Raw genomic sequence first — 17,909 nt, 5'->3', positions numbered from 1 at the left:
TTTTTCTTTCGCGGCTGGAGAGGTGGGGCGCTCCCCCCTGGCCAGAATTTCTGTGGGGAGGGATGGGGCACCTCCACCCCCGGCCAGAATTTCGGGGGGAGAAACGGAGCGCCTCCCCCCCACCGAAAACAGCTGCGGGACCAGGTAAGGGACTTTCGTCCATCCCTAACCCCAGTACTGCTTTTCCCACCCTTTTGTTGCCTATGAGTGCTACTTCATTTCTTCTAAGGGATTCTTGCCCACAGTAGTAGATATAATGGCCACCTGAATTAAATTCGCCCATGCCTGTCCATTTTAGTTCGCTGATTCCCAAGATGTTGATGTTCAATCTTGCATTGGCCCATCTCATGTCTGACCACCTGCTCACCTTGATTCATTGATCTTACATTCCAGGTCCCTAAACAATATTGTTCTTTACAGCATCGGACTTTCTTTTCACCACCAGACACATCCACAGCTGAGTGTCCTTTCGGCTTTGGCCCAGCCGCTTCACTCTTTCTGGTGCTACTTGGAAATTCCCTCTGCTCTTCCCCAGTAGTATATTGGACACCTTCCGACCTGAGGGGCTCATCTTCCGGCATCATATCTTTTAGCCTTGTGATATGTTCCATGGGGTTTTCTTGGCAGGAATACTGGAGTGGGTTGCCATTTCCTTCTCCAGTGGACCACATTTTGTCAGAACTCTCCGCCATGACCTGTCCATCTTGGGTGGCCCTGCACGGCATAGCTTATGGCTTCACTGAGTTATGCAAGCCCCTTTGCCACAACGAGGCAGTGATCCATGAAGGGTTAGGGATGGATACATCTGTCAATTTCAGTTTCTCAGTTTTCCAATGGTAAGTTCAAACTTCGCGAATTTCCCCATTCTTACATTCAGCTCATCTTGAATGTTGAGGGGTGTTTTCCCAAAAAAGTCTGCATGAAAATGTTTCTGCGCATTTCTCCAAATACATGCATTTTATATGCCGTTTTGCCTTAACGTTCACATTTTTGCAAGCAGTTTTCCTAATAACATGCACTTTGTGAAACACCATTTTCACTGACATATGCATTCTTTTCTTTTTTCTTTCACTGAACTGTAATAATGAAAAATAAGTTTTAAAAAAAATACATGCATTTTGTTTTTGGCATGCATGTTTGGATTGGAGAAGTCCATCGCAAAATTCCGATGTTTCAAAGGATAACCGAGTTTTAGATTGCATATTGGTCTGAAAAAGAGAACGTAAGGGAGGGCTCACTAAAATGCAAACCAAAGAAATGTCTCCCCCAACCCTGCTTGCTGTGCAAAGGGGGGCAGAGGGAAGCCCACGCAGTGCCAGTGTAAACTCTTTGCATGGCTCCATCTAAGCAACTCTTTACATCCTGGCTGCTAGTTGCTTTTTGAATGGCTCTCAGATGCTTGTTTCTAGAGATGCTTACAGCTTTGAATTGTTTTCCTCCTTTTGCTCATCTTCCCTGTATGTAGCTACAGCGGATGAGGGTCGCTCTCTCTCTCTCACCCCCCCCGCTCCATCTAGTGCCATCAGTCTTCATGGCTTTGTGCCACTTGGCATGGAGCACAAGCACCGCTTTAACTGTCAGTCACCATGAGCTACTCTCTGAGAGAGGCTTACCAGCTCATAAACTGAAAGCAATCCTATTTACTGCCATTTCTAGATTCATAGATTGCTTGCAGCTTGTTACTGTTCTAGTAACACTTTTAGGGCCAGACATCTAAGGTACTTTCTCTTTTTCTTGATGCTATTGGGATAGGGCTAACTCCTGCATGCAACCTGCATTGTTTCATCTTGTATAATGGGATTAGATTTAAGGGTGACTGTATCACAAACCACTGTCAGTTCGCCACAATACATAGTGCATGGCCAGGTCCAATGTAATTTCGAACAGTCAGAATGCTAGAGTTATTGGAGGATTAAAACTAGCCCATTTTCGACATTTTTTTTTTTTTCTGGGAGGCGGGTGGGAGAGGAATGTTAAGGGAATTTGCTATTTTTAAAAAAATGAGAAAGGGTTAATTGACTTCCTTTATGTTCCCCTCTCTGGTCACTTTTCTCAGTCAGCATTATTCCGTTCTGCTTCCACTCTGCAGTCTGCTGATGGTAGATGTATATTCTGAAAATAAACTTGAATCTATTAAAGTGGCTAACATACAGTGATGTTCCTGTTTTGTAAATTGAGTTCAGGCATAGGCTATCTATCTGTTTGGCAGCAGCAGCGGTGTCTTTTTTTGTTTGAATTTTACTGTTTAAGATTGCTGAGTTGCTTTTGAGGGTGGAGTGGGGTCAGGGTAGTATCAGATTCACACATTACTGTCTTTACTAAATTTATATGAATGGCCTCCTTTGAAGATTGAGGAACTCGAGACTGGTATTTCTGAAGCTTTTCTGTCTTCCAAGAAAGTTATCTTTGTGGGGGGGAGGGGAGGCTACAGGTTTGGGGGACCGTGAAAAATGTCTGCCTGCCATCTCTCTACTTCAGCCTTCTCCATCCTGGTGCCTTCCAGACATGTTGGACTACAACACTTATCGTCTCAATAATTTGACTGGCTTTAGGTGCCATCTACCTTGTCTTGGATGGATAAGGGGGTGTCTTTTGTTGCTGTGTCTCAGGCAGCAAAATGCCTTGGTCTGGCCCTGCGACCCATGGTCTCTTTCTTCCTCCCTACTTTCTCATGCTCTGCCACATCATCTGTAACCCTTCTACCCTCTGCTCTTGGGGATGATGAAAGTCGTAGTCTAACATATCTGGAGGGCACCAGGTTGGGGAAGGCTAATCTAGCTGAATGTCTAGCCCATCTTTCTCCAGTCTTAATACACCCAAAGCAGGTTACAAAATACAAATCAGACAATAAAATAAAAATAAAACTAATGGCAGTGCATAAAACAACCTAACACCTGTACATTAACACACTTTCAGCACATTAAAACATTATCTCAATGAAGCACATTCTCTCAATTTTTATTTTTTAAAAGTTAATTATTTATAAAGCAGCCCATTTGAATATGTCAATGGACTTCATGTGAAGATGCCCTCAAAGTTGCTTAAAATTCCCACGGTGTGTGTTTAATATAGTGTGTCTGAGGTTGTTATTCCCACTTGGACTATCTGAAGCCTATCTTGGTAGCGCATTCATCGTAACAATAGCTGCAAACTAATTCTAAAATATTAAAGCAAAATTGTATGGCATAATAAAGGGGTAAATGGTTTTTCCCCCTTCCTATTACATTACTGATGTTACATCAGGGAGAAGAATAATCATTCTTAAGAGAGAAGGCATTTTCCATAGCTTCATGTTTGCCCATCAGGCAGATGTATTCTACCACCATAAAACAACATCTAGACATGTCATAAGAAACACCACATAATATTGAATCTGGTATTTTTCACTAGAGATATTGACAAAAGGTTGGATCCAAACATGACCTTCTATAAAAGAACAGAGATCCAGCAGAGGATCCTGCTGGAGGAAGCAGGGAGTGGAGTGAGGAGAGGCCATTCTCGCCAATTTCCCCCTTCCTCCTGCAGTCCCCAGTGCCACCTCTCACACTGGGCTTTTCTACATGAGGCATTTATCATGAGCTTGTCACTACTAATGGCTGAATACAGGTTCTTTAGACCACATTGTGATCCTCCAGTTTCACTTCTGTGTATAAAGAGCACTTTTGATGAGTTTTTTTTTTTTTTAAAGCAGGGAAGTGTGGTATTTAATTGTAAAAGTGAAAGAAAATGGTTTTTTCTACTTGTGTATTTGCGCTATCCTGCTACACACACTTAGGGGCATGTAGCAGAAAAGCAGGAAAGGAACACTGTTTGTGTAGTGCTTGGATCTCAATTCTGCAATGAAACCAAAAGTAGATACAGTGGATTAACATCCGATTAATAGCCTCGTGCAGAAAAGCTCACTTTCCCCAACACTCTAGAACAGCTTTGGGGGATTCCAGCACTGAAGGGGAAGGGGGAAATCAGCCTTTCCCTTCCACCCATTAGAAAGTCCCATAGTCAAAACTCCACCAACAGGTAGTCTGGATCCAATCCAAAACTCATAATTATCTGGTTCATAATACAAATGGATTGAGCTTGAATCTATCTATCATCTACCCCACCCCACCCCCCAAAGTTCTTCTCTTGCTGGGAATGTAAAATAAGATTCTTCACATGCGTGGTCAGGCTGTGCAGGTGCCTGTGTAGACACATATTATTTCTTATTTTATATACAACCCTTCATTAACAAATTACAAGGTATTTTATGCAGACATTCTTTAATGGTAGCCCTTTACCCTCAGTGAAACTCTCACTGATTGTTGTGAATAACATGACTATCTGACTAAGCAGCCTTTTTTGGGGTGAGAATATTCTTTCCATTTGGGCCAATCTGTTCTAACATTTCTTTCAAATGTTTTAATGGGTTTTCTCTCACCCAGGTCTAAAACTTTCTCTTGTTTCTTGGTGTGTGTTTTTTGGCAGCGGGAGGGGGTTCTAACTTGAGTTTTCAAATAATTCTCCACCACGGTTGGTGCTGGTAACTACAAATCCTAGGAGGTAATATGATGAGGTGCATACAGTTGGAAACATTAGCATGCATAAATATTATGAGTCAGGAGAGAATTCTAGGGAAAAGATTAAGGTCCCCCTTCATGGAGAAGGCTTATAAATGCTGAGCTGATTCCAAATGGAGCTGAAGAGACCTAAGGATTTTTTTGTTGGCTTTGTAGCAGGTGTTTTGATCACAGAGGAAGGTCAGAATGCACTGCTGATAATCTGCATTGAGCACAGAACCCTACCCCATGTGGCTTGGGGCCACAGTATCTAAGGGACAGCCTCTTCCCATACGTTCCTCCCTGTGCTCTCAGGTCAACATCAGAGGCTCTGCTCCAGGTGTCCCTACATACTGAGATTTGGTAGGCAGCTGCTTGTTACTGGGCCTTTTCTGTGGCCTCCAAATTGTAGAATTCCACCCCAAGAGAGGTCTGCCTGGTACCTAGTTTGTTGATTCTTTGGTGCCAGGCAAATAGCTGTTTACTCACTTAGGCCTTTAAAAAGAATTACTAACTGCTGCTTGTTTTATTTTTAATGATATGTTCAATGCTGTATTTTAAAATAGTATGCCATGTTTTAACTGCTTGAATATTTGTCTCTTCTTTTAAAATCATTTTAAATTAAATCTTCTTTTAAAGATTTTAAAACATTCTTGTTCTGTTGGTTTTCTTGTATCTATTTTTATTATGTATGTTGCCCCGAGAGCTTTGACTATAGGGTGACTCATCAATTGAATGAATAAAATGATGATGATGATAATGATTTTTCAAAGAGAGAGAGAGAAGCCAGCACTCAACTTTACATGAGCCACAGCCTTAGACTCAAAAGCCCTCCCTCTTAATCCCCTAAATCAGGAGTAGGCAACCTTTGGGGGCCATGGGTATATTTGGCAATTTGAGAAACTGTCCTGGGCACCACCACAAAATGGCTGCCATGGAAGGCATGGCAAAGGACAAGTAACCTGCCTGAAAGACTGAGTACAAGGGACAGGTGAAGTCTGAGACCCAACACACTTAAAACAACTCTTTGGAACCCACAGTTTTCAGCACCAGCAGAAACCTATTTCACAGCAATCCCAGCTGCCTAAATTATTCAGTGGGAGGATATTCAACTACCATCCAGCTAGTCTGAGGGTGGGGAGAAATATAAGTCAAACTGATTCATTTTATGGAAACCTGTGGTCCATTCTCCGCCACTGGCTTCTAAATGGGATTCATAGGCTCAATGCTGTCATTCCTAGGTATGGGTGAGAAGGTTGAGTTTTATGCAAATTTACCGGATTTACACCTCTCAAACCAATAAGTGAAATGCAACACAGCTGGGCAACAAAATTTGCACTTGCCTGAATTTTGTGATGCAGTTATCAACTCTTACAAAAAGAAGAAGCACAGATTAAGGGAATATGTGCACAAAAATCCATATGCTAGGAGAAGGAAATGTACACAATAGTGAAAATGTTGCACAGAAATTCATTATAATAGTGAAAATAGCTTGCCAAAAATGAAAGTGGCGGAAAATCCGCCCCACTCACACTCACCTCTCTAAAAAAGAAAAGAAAAGAAGGATGCATGGCATGAAACACCAGCCATACTTTTTGCTCACCCTGGGCAACAAAAACTTCGTGAAGTTGGAGTGAAAAATGAACCCACTGTCTCATTGCTGGATTCTTTCTTGAAGTGAAGTGCATGCCTTCATTCATATACCTAATGAATTGAAAATCCTGCTGACCAGTTCCATTTTGGTCAAGGGCCAGGAGCGGCATGAGTCTGTTCTCCTTTTATGCGTATGTGTATATTCCATTAATGTTAATGAGATGGGTGTCTTGCTGTCACTATGAAAACATTTTAGCCTTTTTTCCTTTCTCCTCTTGAGCTCTCTGCCTGAATCTTTTGTCATTGAAAACCCATTTTTCTGTTCATTGTGATGGTGGGATAAAGGAAAGTACGATGCTTAAAGTGAACGAAAGAAAGGGAATTTTTTTGGTCTGGGTGTGGCTTTTCACATGCTGTTTTCTCCTCCTTTCCTTTTCATGCATCTGTCATTCCTCCAAACACACACACACACACACACACACACCTATTTAAACCATTTGCATCACTCTTGCTGCTTCTCGCCTTCATTCTCATGGACATTTACTGGTAATTTGTGGAAAGAAGGCCACTCAAAGCCAAACTACTGAAGTCTAGGGATGGACACATCTGCCAGTCTTGGTTTCACTGAGGTTGTCAGTTTTTTGAGGTCAAGCTCATTCCGTCCCATTTCCACATGAGCTTGTGATTTATTTATTTTAAAAAGAATCTGTATGAAAATTCACACACACTTTTCACAGTGTATATATTAGTGTATGCATTTTTAAACATATGCAGTTTTGGATCATGTGCCCATCGACTAAAAGAATGTTTATACTCATTTTGGTTGGAAAGGTACACATTTTTCTTTGCACATTTTTCAAATGTGCATATTAGGAACATAGAAAACTGTCTTCTATTGAGTCAGATCATTGGTCCATACTGTTGGCACTGACTGGCAGCAGCGCTCCAGGGATGCAGGCGGATTCTTTCCTAGCCATACCTGGAGATGCTGGGGATTCACCTGGGGACCTTATGCATGCAAAGCAGCTGCTCTACCACTGAGCCATGCCCCCCCCCCCATTGTCAAACATATTTTGTTTTGTGGAATGCACTGCAAGCTTGGAAATGTACAAAGTTCTGACTGCAAATTTCAAGTGTGCATTCTGGTCTTGGAGATGCAAATTGGGTAAATCCATTGAAACAACAACAACCCTCGATGGAGCCAATATCTCACCCTTCCCTACTGTATTGTTGTGTAAGATCCAGAGTTAAAGTTTATTTCTCTTGTTCAATGGGATGCAGAATGTTATTTATTTATAAAGTGCTTAAAGTTGTTTCAGATGCTGTCCAAAGTTAAAGAAACAGCACAAGTCCTGCCTTCAGGTTTACAATCTGATAGACATGATTCAAAGGGGAGGAGGAAGGAATAGGGATCATAGGAAAACAAACTTTAAAAAGTGAGGTATGTTTAATGATGTGGAATGGCCACTGAGGGTAAGATTCTGGAAGAAGAGTGGCCACCCAAGCTGATGGAGTGGGCCACGGTGTCTCATCTCTCCCACTGTGCTCATTTGTTTAAAAAGGCAACTGTAAAACACACACACACACACACCCTTTAATCTTGCTTCAGCTGTGAATTCAGTAGATTACCTTACAGTGGAAGTACATAGGTTCAGTAGTTTAGTGACTTGTTTATCTTTTTAATTTTTAAAAAATACAATGTAGCTGCTTGAGGGGACAATTTGAAGTGCAATACTGGGGCAGAGCAGGGAGAGGGACTGTTTAACCCTTCCACCTTGTGCCATTTTTCTGCTGAAAAGGGACCCCTGCCTTTCCCCTTGTGATGGTAAAAACAGCTTGGGGAGACTAATTTTGACAGAAAAGTGGTGTGAGGGGAAAGAGTTAAGAAGCCCCACACCAGTCTTCACAGTCAAATTTGCAGCCTCAGCATTGTATATAAGTCAAATAATTCCATATAGTGGCTTGGATCCTCAGTTCCCGTGAGTGGAACATGTCTCAACTGATTTTCCCAGAGAGAAGGGCCATTGTGCCCTCCAAAAATCTACTCTGAGGGTTGGGGACCTTCCTGAACAGCATGGAAGGTGATGCTGGGGAGAAGGGGATACTGGCAAAAATGGTCTCTTCCCCCTTTCACCAGCAGGAGCCTCCATTGGATTGGAAAGGTAACTCAGGATCCAAGACATTGTGTAGTTGTACTTTTAGAAGTCCCTATTTCTCAGCCTCAGCCCCAATAACTCTGATATGGGGACAATAACACTGTCCCGTGTTAAATAGTTGCACTAAGGATTTTTGAGATGAGAAATGTGAGCATTCTAAAGCACTCAAGGGGTTGGATCCAGGATCTGCATTCTGTGAGGGGAAGGGACAATCTGCAGGAGGAAAGGCTCCACTTGTGGAAGGCCCTTCCACCTGATTTTGGGGGATCCCCCTCCTGCCCCACACCAGAGCTCACCCCATTCAGCACCCCTCCTGGCTTTCTGTGTAGCATTTTCCAGGGGCTGCCTTGGGCAGGAGGGGGGTAGGGAAGTCCCCTTCCACCAGTGCAGTTGACCCAGTTTAAATCTGGATCCAACCCTACAACTGCTAAGGATTGCAGTTATTATGATGTTCCATCTTTTACAAATTCCAAACAAAACTGGTCCATAATGCTCACAGCAACCTCCAGAGTGTATAATGACATTTTAAAATCAGGAAAGTCCACATAACACAACATATTTCAAAAGCTATATGACTCAATATTTTGACTGCTTGGTACAATAACATCTTTAAAAACTGTATATAGATATGTATGTTTATGATATTGATTTCACACCATGTTAATATTTTGGCAAGGCATGTATCCCTACACACATAGGGCAGTATCCAATGCAACTCATGAAAATTACATTGTGCTCACATAAGCAACTTCCAGTTGAATAGCAATAGGGTTTGCTGGCAAACTCATTGCACCCGCAAACACTACTGGTGTTGTGGTAGAGGTCGCTTATGCTCGCGCAACGCAATTTACATGAGTGCTAATGTTGCATTAGATAGTGCCCATAGAATTTGAATGACATGATAAATCATTAAGATATATCCTATGCTTCTCCTCCCCCACACACACTTAAAATGTTTTAACTGCAAGGGGAATCCATCATAAAGGAATCTTTCCTTTCTTTGGTGTGGCTATAATAGAAGGTGCCTTCATGTGCTAACACCTTGCCAGTTTGCGAATGCCTAAAATGAGCCTAAGGGAAGGAAAAGACCATTTATTATAGAAACCCCTAGTGCGATGGAAACTGTACTTCATTTCTCCCAATAAAAAAAAGACACATCAGTGCCCTTCTTACTGGCAACATTTTTTTCTAGCGTTGGAAGGAGGAATAAGGGGGCAAGCAGTACCTTTAATTGTAACCTGCTATCCCCTGGAGTTTCCATACTCCCATGCTTGCTTTAGCTTAGCGGGACATCGTGCTCTATTTTATTTGACTAGCAGGAATCAGGAGTGTGGCACTCTAGCTAGGGGTTAAATCTCTACCTTTTAAAAATGCCTCCTTCAATGTATTCCATGAAGGACAGCAATATGGGATGATACTTGACCTTCTCATTGTTCTATAATTTGATTGGCTGGATCCTGTTGTGCTTTTTCCCCAGCCTCAGCATCTTGCAGTGTGAAGGAGGGAGGTGTCTTCAATGACCAAGCCCAGTGCAGAAGATTTTATATAGAACAGGGGGGGTGGAAGATATCTGTGTCTTGAAACAATGAGTTGTTCCTTGACCAATAATGCAGCGTGGAAGGAAAGAGTCTGTATTCTTCCATCGATAAACGCTGGAATCAGGCGAAAGTTCAGCTAAGAATTAGCAGTTCAGCAGTGGCTTTATCCCCCTTCCTTTCTTTTATTCTTTTTTAAATCATCAGGGTTTTTTTTTTAAACTCTCACAGTTCTCTGTCTCTCTACTGATCAGCTGAAGCTTAACATCAGTAACTAACCAATTGAGGAGCTTGTTGTATTGGCTGTAGAAAGCACTATCCAGTTTGTCAGCTTTAACAATCTCTGTGCCATTGTTAGCTTCTTCAGCACGCTCGCTCGCTGCTCCTGCATCTTCTTTTCCCCCTCCTTGCTTTTCATGTTGGTGTCATTGCCATGAAGGGGGTAGGATAAACCATATATGAAGATCAAGATAAGGGGAGGAGGGTATTGTTCTATTCCTCTGTCCTGAGGACCAACCAATGAGCAGAAAGGGATTTTCTTAATCATTATACAAAGTGCATTATGCCTTGAGTAACAGGAGGGTGGAGAAGCTTAAGAAACAGCTTGGGGTGGGGGTGCAGAGCGGGATTGGGAATATGTTTCTTGTAGCATCTGGATATGTGCACAAAAAGCTGAATTCTGCCTTTCGATTTGCACACAGGGAATCGATTGCCTGCACTTACCCAAGTGAATGGCTTAGCCTTCATGTAGATTTGTAGTCACTGAAACAAAGAGTGAGGATAAGAAATAAAGAGTGAAGGTACACCCTGTGTCATTCTCATGGCAATAGCGTCTGATGAGCTGAATCTGTGAAACTGGTAGGAAATTGGCCAGTTTGCACAACCACATTATTTCCACTCGATTACTTTTATTATCAGCTTGGACCAAATGTGGACATGGCAAGACAACAAGTGCCCAAGTGGTCCACCATCAGGCTTCCTCACAACACCATCAGGCTTCCTCACAACACCATCAGGCTTCCTCACAACTCTTTCTGTTGATATGGGAAGTGTTATTTGTGTGATGCTGCACTGAGATTGGGATACAAGGAACTTAAAAATGACTTCCTGAAGCAGCTGTCTCTTAGCAATGAATTAGGAATCTTGTTTTGATGCTTTTTGAGAGCACTTGCTTTCAATATTTGCTATCAATATTGTGTAGGTCACAATGTTTGTTGATAGGCAAGAAGAGCTATCTTGGAATCAGCATGCACTCATGGTGTGGTACCTGAGCATAGAAATTCCAAGACAGTCTTCCACTCAGTGAGAAAAGTCCTATAAAATCCTGGGCAGATTGCTGCCTGTTCTCATCTGAGAGGGGGAAGGCATGCTCAGGAAAACCCGCTCAGGAAAACAGCCCTGGGACAACACTTGCTGCTTCAAAGGAAACAGGGCAGCTACAACTTCAACCTGAGGGGCGTGTGATTATTATCTGCATCCATTTCCCATCAATAAACTGTATCATTCTTTCACATAAGTGGACTTGAGTCATATTGGGTCCTGGTTCAAATCTGTTTAGTGTGAGTCTTGGTTGGATCAGGCCCCAGCTTTGGTCAAAATGATAAATTTAAAGTTAGGTAATTTCTTAAGTATCCATTTTAAAAATGATTTTTGAGGGCATTCAGCAGGGGTGGGCAGCTTCTGCAGGTTGGGGGGCACATTGCCTCCTGGAACCCTGCATAGGCCGCACCCCTCCCTGCTCTCAGTGGAAGGGGCTGCCACTGCTGACAGAGGTTTTGACTGCCACTGAAGGCCTGTGATTCTGCTGGGAAACAAGGCACATGGGGAGTGTGCACCTTGTTTCCTGGCAGGACTTCTGGGATTTTGGCAGCTGGGGCAACAATGGCGGTAGTGGTGACAGGGACTGGGGCACTTCACAAATGGCTACGGCGGGACAGTGTTGCCCATCCCTGGCACGCATGGGTCTGAGTCCTACCTTAAAAATATTTTAATATTGCAAAATACAGAAATACTCTTTATCTTGTAGAGAATATGGCCGGAAGCACGTTCTGTCAGCTGCATCCATCTCTGGGAAAGAGAGACTTTGTTTTAGGAACTTTAGGTCATGGGATGGCATGCAAATGTCATTTGTTGTTGTTGTTCAGTATGACCTAAATCATATCCCTTATGAATATACAGTGGAGGTGAGGAATAGATTTCAGGGATTAGACCTGATAGACAGAGTGTCTGAGGAACGATGGACAGAGGTCCGTAACATTGTTCAGGAGGCAGCAACTCAATCCATCCCAAAGAAAAAGAAATGCAAGAAAGCAAAGTGGCTGTCTGATGAGGCTTTGCAAATGTCATACATATGTACATACATGGGACTGCCCTTGGAGGCAGTTCAGAAACTTCCATTCCTCCAGAATGTGGCATTTACACCTGTGATGTATGTTAGCATCTGGCACCAATAATACCGACTGCCGATTTGTTTCAGGGCAAACTTCAAGGTACTGATTCTTGCTGTTAGTCCTCCTTATGTGGTCTAGGTCTGGATTACAAGGGAATTTTGGTCTTATTATTGTTAGCTATGCTGAGCACCATTTTTTGGTGGAAAAGGCAGGATATAAATCAAATAAATAGTCATTATTTTTAGAAGAAAAAACTCCACACTATTCCATCCAAAAAAAGGAGGAGTATGGTGATTAGACAAGATTACCAATGGAGAGTGTGAGATCTGCAAATGGCAAATAGCAATATAAAGAAAGTACAAGGCATCAGTAAACATTAATGTGTCATGCAGGATGCTATGCAGGTAACCTTCTATGTATCTGAGGATTTAAAACCCAATTTTCCCTTGAAAATAAGCAAATAACACTGCATACTCTTGCCTCCATAATGAGAATAGTAGAAAATAGTTAAGTACTGATTTCATATTTTCAAAGATGCCTGGTATTTGTCATTTCGAGATCCCAATTTTAAAAAATAAAATAAAAGAGAAGGTTAGATGTGTAGTTATTAGCAGATGGAAATGGGCATTTTGATTTGCTTACATTGGTTTTTATACTGACTACATACCAACCCAATAAACTATAGTAGAAAGAAAGAAAAAAATACCTAGGGGAATAAGGAGGCATTGCAGGTTAGGTTTCCTATGGGGGTTAGTAGCTGGTGGCAAAAATCAATGAGATCCCTTAAAAATGAACTCCAGGGAACTGAAGATTGTGCCTCCAAATAACTTGTTAGTGTCTACTAATAGGAAGTAGCCATGGAGTACACAGAACCCACGTTTGACCTGATGGACCTCTTCTAGTCAGGGACACCTTTCTCAGTGACTGATGGACAAATGTAGTAACCGATAAAAGTGAGGCTGTTCCTTATCACCTTTTGTAGAGGGGATATGTATAGTGAAAGCAAAAAATATATTTTTATCTCTTCATCTTGAGGTCTGTTTGTAATATTACATTTTACTGCTGACTGCCTTCTGAGCTAAATCTCAACATGCATGGATTTTTAAGACAGGTTAAAGGAAAGGTTCCGAATGTACACGTTAAATATGCAATGTTTCTGGATAAGAAATAGGATAATTTGCGTGCTTATTTTAGGATAGCTACTCTCCACTGCCAGTAATTATTTTAAAATCATGTATATGTTTGCTAATAATAGGCATGCACTTGACATTGCACAAAATGTAAATTTTCCCAGTCTAAGATGCAGTTAATCTAATAGGGTGATGACATCAGAAGTCACTGAGTACACAATGCCAGAACCAGTGGTGGGGGTTTTTTTGGTAGCACACTCATAGGCTGAAATATTTCAAATGAAATTAGGGAAGGATGCCCTAGATGCAATCATATGCACCAGCCACACCCCCATCCACTGCATGTTTGCTGGTCGTCTGAAGTGGGTCATATGTATGCATGGAGGGCTCCCTCCATGAGGACGGGAACCCTGTTCTATCAGAGTTCTCATCCCTGAGGAGGGATCCTTATGTACATATATATGGCCCCCTTCAGACTGATGCAACATGTGGCAGCATCTAGACTGATGTGAACACATGACATGGAACACATTGGCTGCTGGTCCATGCTTTCTCACTAGCACCGTCATACGTTCAGTACCCACAGCTACCAAACACATGAACAGGGCTACAGTTGTTGCATCATTCCGGACCCTATGAGAGCTGTTAATGTCAGCACATGGACTCCAGTCCATATATACTTGTGCACACAGCATGTGCATTCAGTTGATGCGGGTTGTGCATCAACTGTGTTCATGAGCCAACCAGTAGATGATACTGTGAGCTTTTATACTATTGGAAAGGAATGTGCAAAGGAATGAGAGAACAGATGGGAGTGTGGATTCAGTCACTCCTGGCTTATCCACTCAAATAGATATTCACTGGTGTTAAAATGTTCCGTGTTGATTGCCATGCAATTAGGGATGTACAAATCAGAAAAACCTGAGCTCACCGAAGTTCTCCAAATTCCATCTCAAAGCTCATTCCAGCCTGAGTCCGCAGCAGATGGAGAGCTTTGCTTTTTTCATTTTGCATGAAAATCTGTGCGTATTATACATGAATATGCGCATCAGTTGTGCGCATCTTTGAAATAGACACTTTAATCAGTTGGAGAAGAGTGCTCTACTTGTGCATATTGTTCCAAGGTACACATTTTTTTCATGCACATTTTTCAGATGTACACATGGCACCAAATGCATCTTTGGGGGGACTATAAATCACATTGCAAGCTCGGAAATATACAGATTTGAGCTGCGGTTTGCATCCGAGTCCATGTTCGATCTGGAATGTGTGGACGGGATAAATCCTGAACAAAAATAAACTAAAACTTCTCCATGTAGCAATAGGAACTATCTGCACTCCAGGTGCTGGACCCAGGAATCCATCTGCGGCAACTGAGCGAAGCAGCCTTTTGTTCACAGGGCTCCCTATCCAGGGAGTGTACCGTGAAATATGTTTCTGCGTGTACATCAGGTGAACTGGTGTTGCAGAATAATGAAATTCAAGAATAATTACCTGGCTACTAATAACTAGGTTGTCTTAGAGGCACCCTGTCTCAGTCATCATCATCTACGAGATATAACTAGACAGGTATGCAAGAGTGAGATTAATATTAGTTTTAGTGCTCTTTACTGTAAAAAATAAGAATAAATTAATAACACTGATATTATATTAATACTATATTGCTGTTAAACATAGATGCGAGCTTTGTATGTCCGCATACATATTGCAGAGAAAATCCATAATAAAAACTCTAAAACAGGCACTGGTTTTTGTTCTCCACCCTGTTGTATCCAATATTACCTAATTTGTAAACTAATTACATCCTACTTTGTTTATAAAATAAAGTACGCTATAGAAAATGGAATACAACTGATCTGTCTCGAAAGAGGAAATCGCTGTAAATCATAGCGAATGTTTATAATATACAGTACAGTGTTTAGTCCACTGTTCATATATTTATATTTTTACAACCTTTCAATTTTAGTACAACAAATACCATTTTGGTTCCCTTTCAACTTGTGAAAATGTATGGTACATGATTGTCAAAGTTCACTGTTGCGGTATTTTTTTATTCTTGGTGGGAAAGAGCGGGGAAAAAATGAAGGACTTTTCATGTCTCTCAGATATATTGGCCTATTCTCCAAATGACAGGTTCCTGGCTGATCAACTGTACCACCTGCTACTAAAGCTCAGTAATATTAGTCTGTGGAATGGTTTCATTCTCATCTCACACCTCAGAGATCTTGAGCTCAACCCCAGGCATCCCTTGTGTGTTTAAATCAGCTTAACAGCTCATACGGTGTGCTGATTTCCTTGTAGGCCTCTGTTTTCTCAAAAAGTGATCACCTTTTGCCAATGCCCTCAGGATTAAACAGGGCAGCCTGGTTTTCCTTTTCTGCATTGGCTATACCTTTGTAGTCAATAAAAGACTAACTAGAAAAGAATCAGCTGATGAGAGAATCAATCTTCTGGAAGCCTCCCCACAGTTTTCTCATCATTTTTTGTGCCGTCTGTCATCTCTGATTGTAAAATGGAAACCAAAACTCAGTATGTGGGAAGACTTTTAGTGCTCCTTGTTAACAAAAACAGTAAGACCAGGGGTTTTGATCTTATGAGTGTATGGGTAAACAGTAAGCTGTAAGTGTGCACTCTTGAAGTGGGTTTCCCTGCTTCTAATGGAGACTTGCAAAGAATTATCATAGTATCACAAAAGGTCTCCTCACATACTGTTGTGTAGATACCCATTCTGAGTGGGTCAGGTTAAATCTGAACTTCTTCAGTGCAGTGCAGTCGTACCATTTTGCCACCGTACAAAAGCCATACGTATAAACAGAGGGAAATAAGTGGTGTGCAGCGTATATGGACTAAAAACTCTGAGTAGCTAAGTGTGTATTATAAGAGAGACATACCATTATAGCAACTGGTTCAGTACAAATTTTAACCTGCTAAGAATGACATTCTGGCAACCCTCAGATATTATATAATATGCAAATGTCGCAATTCCAGCATCTCTTCTTCTCAAGGAAGTAGATGTAGATTTATCCCTATAACCTTCCTAAACTGGGGAACAGGTAAGTTTATAGCTAGGCAAACTGAAGTTCTTAGAAGTTAACACATAACTGTAACGATAATGCAAGTTCATGATCTATAAAACCTAATTGAAATTTGACTGCCATTAGTCTGCTAGCCAACTCTTGTTCTTCTCTTCTCTTTAGCCTGTCTAGTTTCTGACTCGCTTCTTTGTTCATATGTAGTATGTTTTTATAGCAATCAGTGTCTCACAAATAGCCATTGGCAAATAGCCATTGTTGTTAGAATTTGGCATCCTCTTTCAGAAATGGAGTTGTGGAACTGCTCTTAAATGCCATGGATTCCTTCCTTGTGAGGAACTCAGAAAGTGATTAGGTGGTTGCTAGCCATGGCTGAAAATCCTTCGTAGCTTAGTGTGCTCTTGCAGGATTCCATTTTTCCACCTCCCCTATTTAGTGTGTATGTGGAATCATTGATCAGGTTGCAAAATGTAGAGTTCGGATATGCTCTTCTCTCTTCTCTTCTTGATGGAGGAGAGGTACTTAACAAGACATGGATACTGAAGTGGTGGAGATGCTTGAACTGTAAGATCCCAAGCTCCTTTCTTCCAGAGATGCCAAGGTAAAATAGCTTGATTTGAGAGTCTCTCCTTCCCCCCGCTTGACATTCCATGTGTCTTCTTGCCTTCCTGTTTGATATGAGTGTTTGCAACTTATAGGCCTGATTCCAATCGCTTTGCTCCCTGGAGCTACTTGGCCTCCATCCTGTGGATTCTCTATGTCCGCTCTTGTGATTGGAATGTACACACCCTTTGGAGGAGGAGAGGGAGCTCTGAGTAGGGTACCCCACCCCCAGAATTTGTGCACACCAGAATAGAAAGGAAAAGCAGGAAGAATGCAACTTGTGGTATGTTAGATAACCGAAATGGAATTATTATTTTACAATAGGTGGCAAACTCTATGGCAGAATCCAGTACTGCCACTCTGCCTCTGTTGGTTCTGCTTCATTCATGGAACCCACCATGAGTGCAACAGGACCTAGTACTTCCAAAAGGAACCCTGGAAATGAGAGGAAGTGCTGGTAGCAGTGCTTCATTCTGTGAGCTCCGTTGAGCTGCGCAGTGCTGGAAATGAGTGTTTCCCCTCATTTCCAATTGCTTCAGGAACTGCTCGGTTCCCTTTATCCTATAGTGGTAAGTCCTGCTAGCACATGGGTGTCCCACTTAGGCTGGGACAGACTCAGCATTAAGGCACATGAGGGGAAAATCCAATGCCAAGGCAATAAACAGGCAAAAGGTCAAGCACAGAGGTTTCAGTCCAGTATGGGATCACTTCAAGGTGGGAACAGGCAGTATTAGGGATGTATGGATTTTGTAAAATCTGTTCTGTCTGCATTTCGTGGATTATCAGGCACCTTTCATTCCATTGTCTGCTCATCGAGAGAATCAGATTTTTTTTCAGTTTCCTGAACTTGAGTTCTTGCTCACTTGTGCAAATTTGCACTTGCACAAATCCCTCCAAAATGCATATTGTCATGCCTATGGGGGAAATGTACATTT

Source organism: Heloderma suspectum, chromosome 1 (assembly GCF_057233095.1).
Source record: "Heloderma suspectum isolate Gila_16-S chromosome 1, 16-S_ref, whole genome shotgun sequence".
Lineage (NCBI taxonomy): Eukaryota > Metazoa > Chordata > Lepidosauria > Squamata > Helodermatidae > Heloderma > Heloderma suspectum.
Note: the sequence above shows the minus strand (reverse complement) of the source record.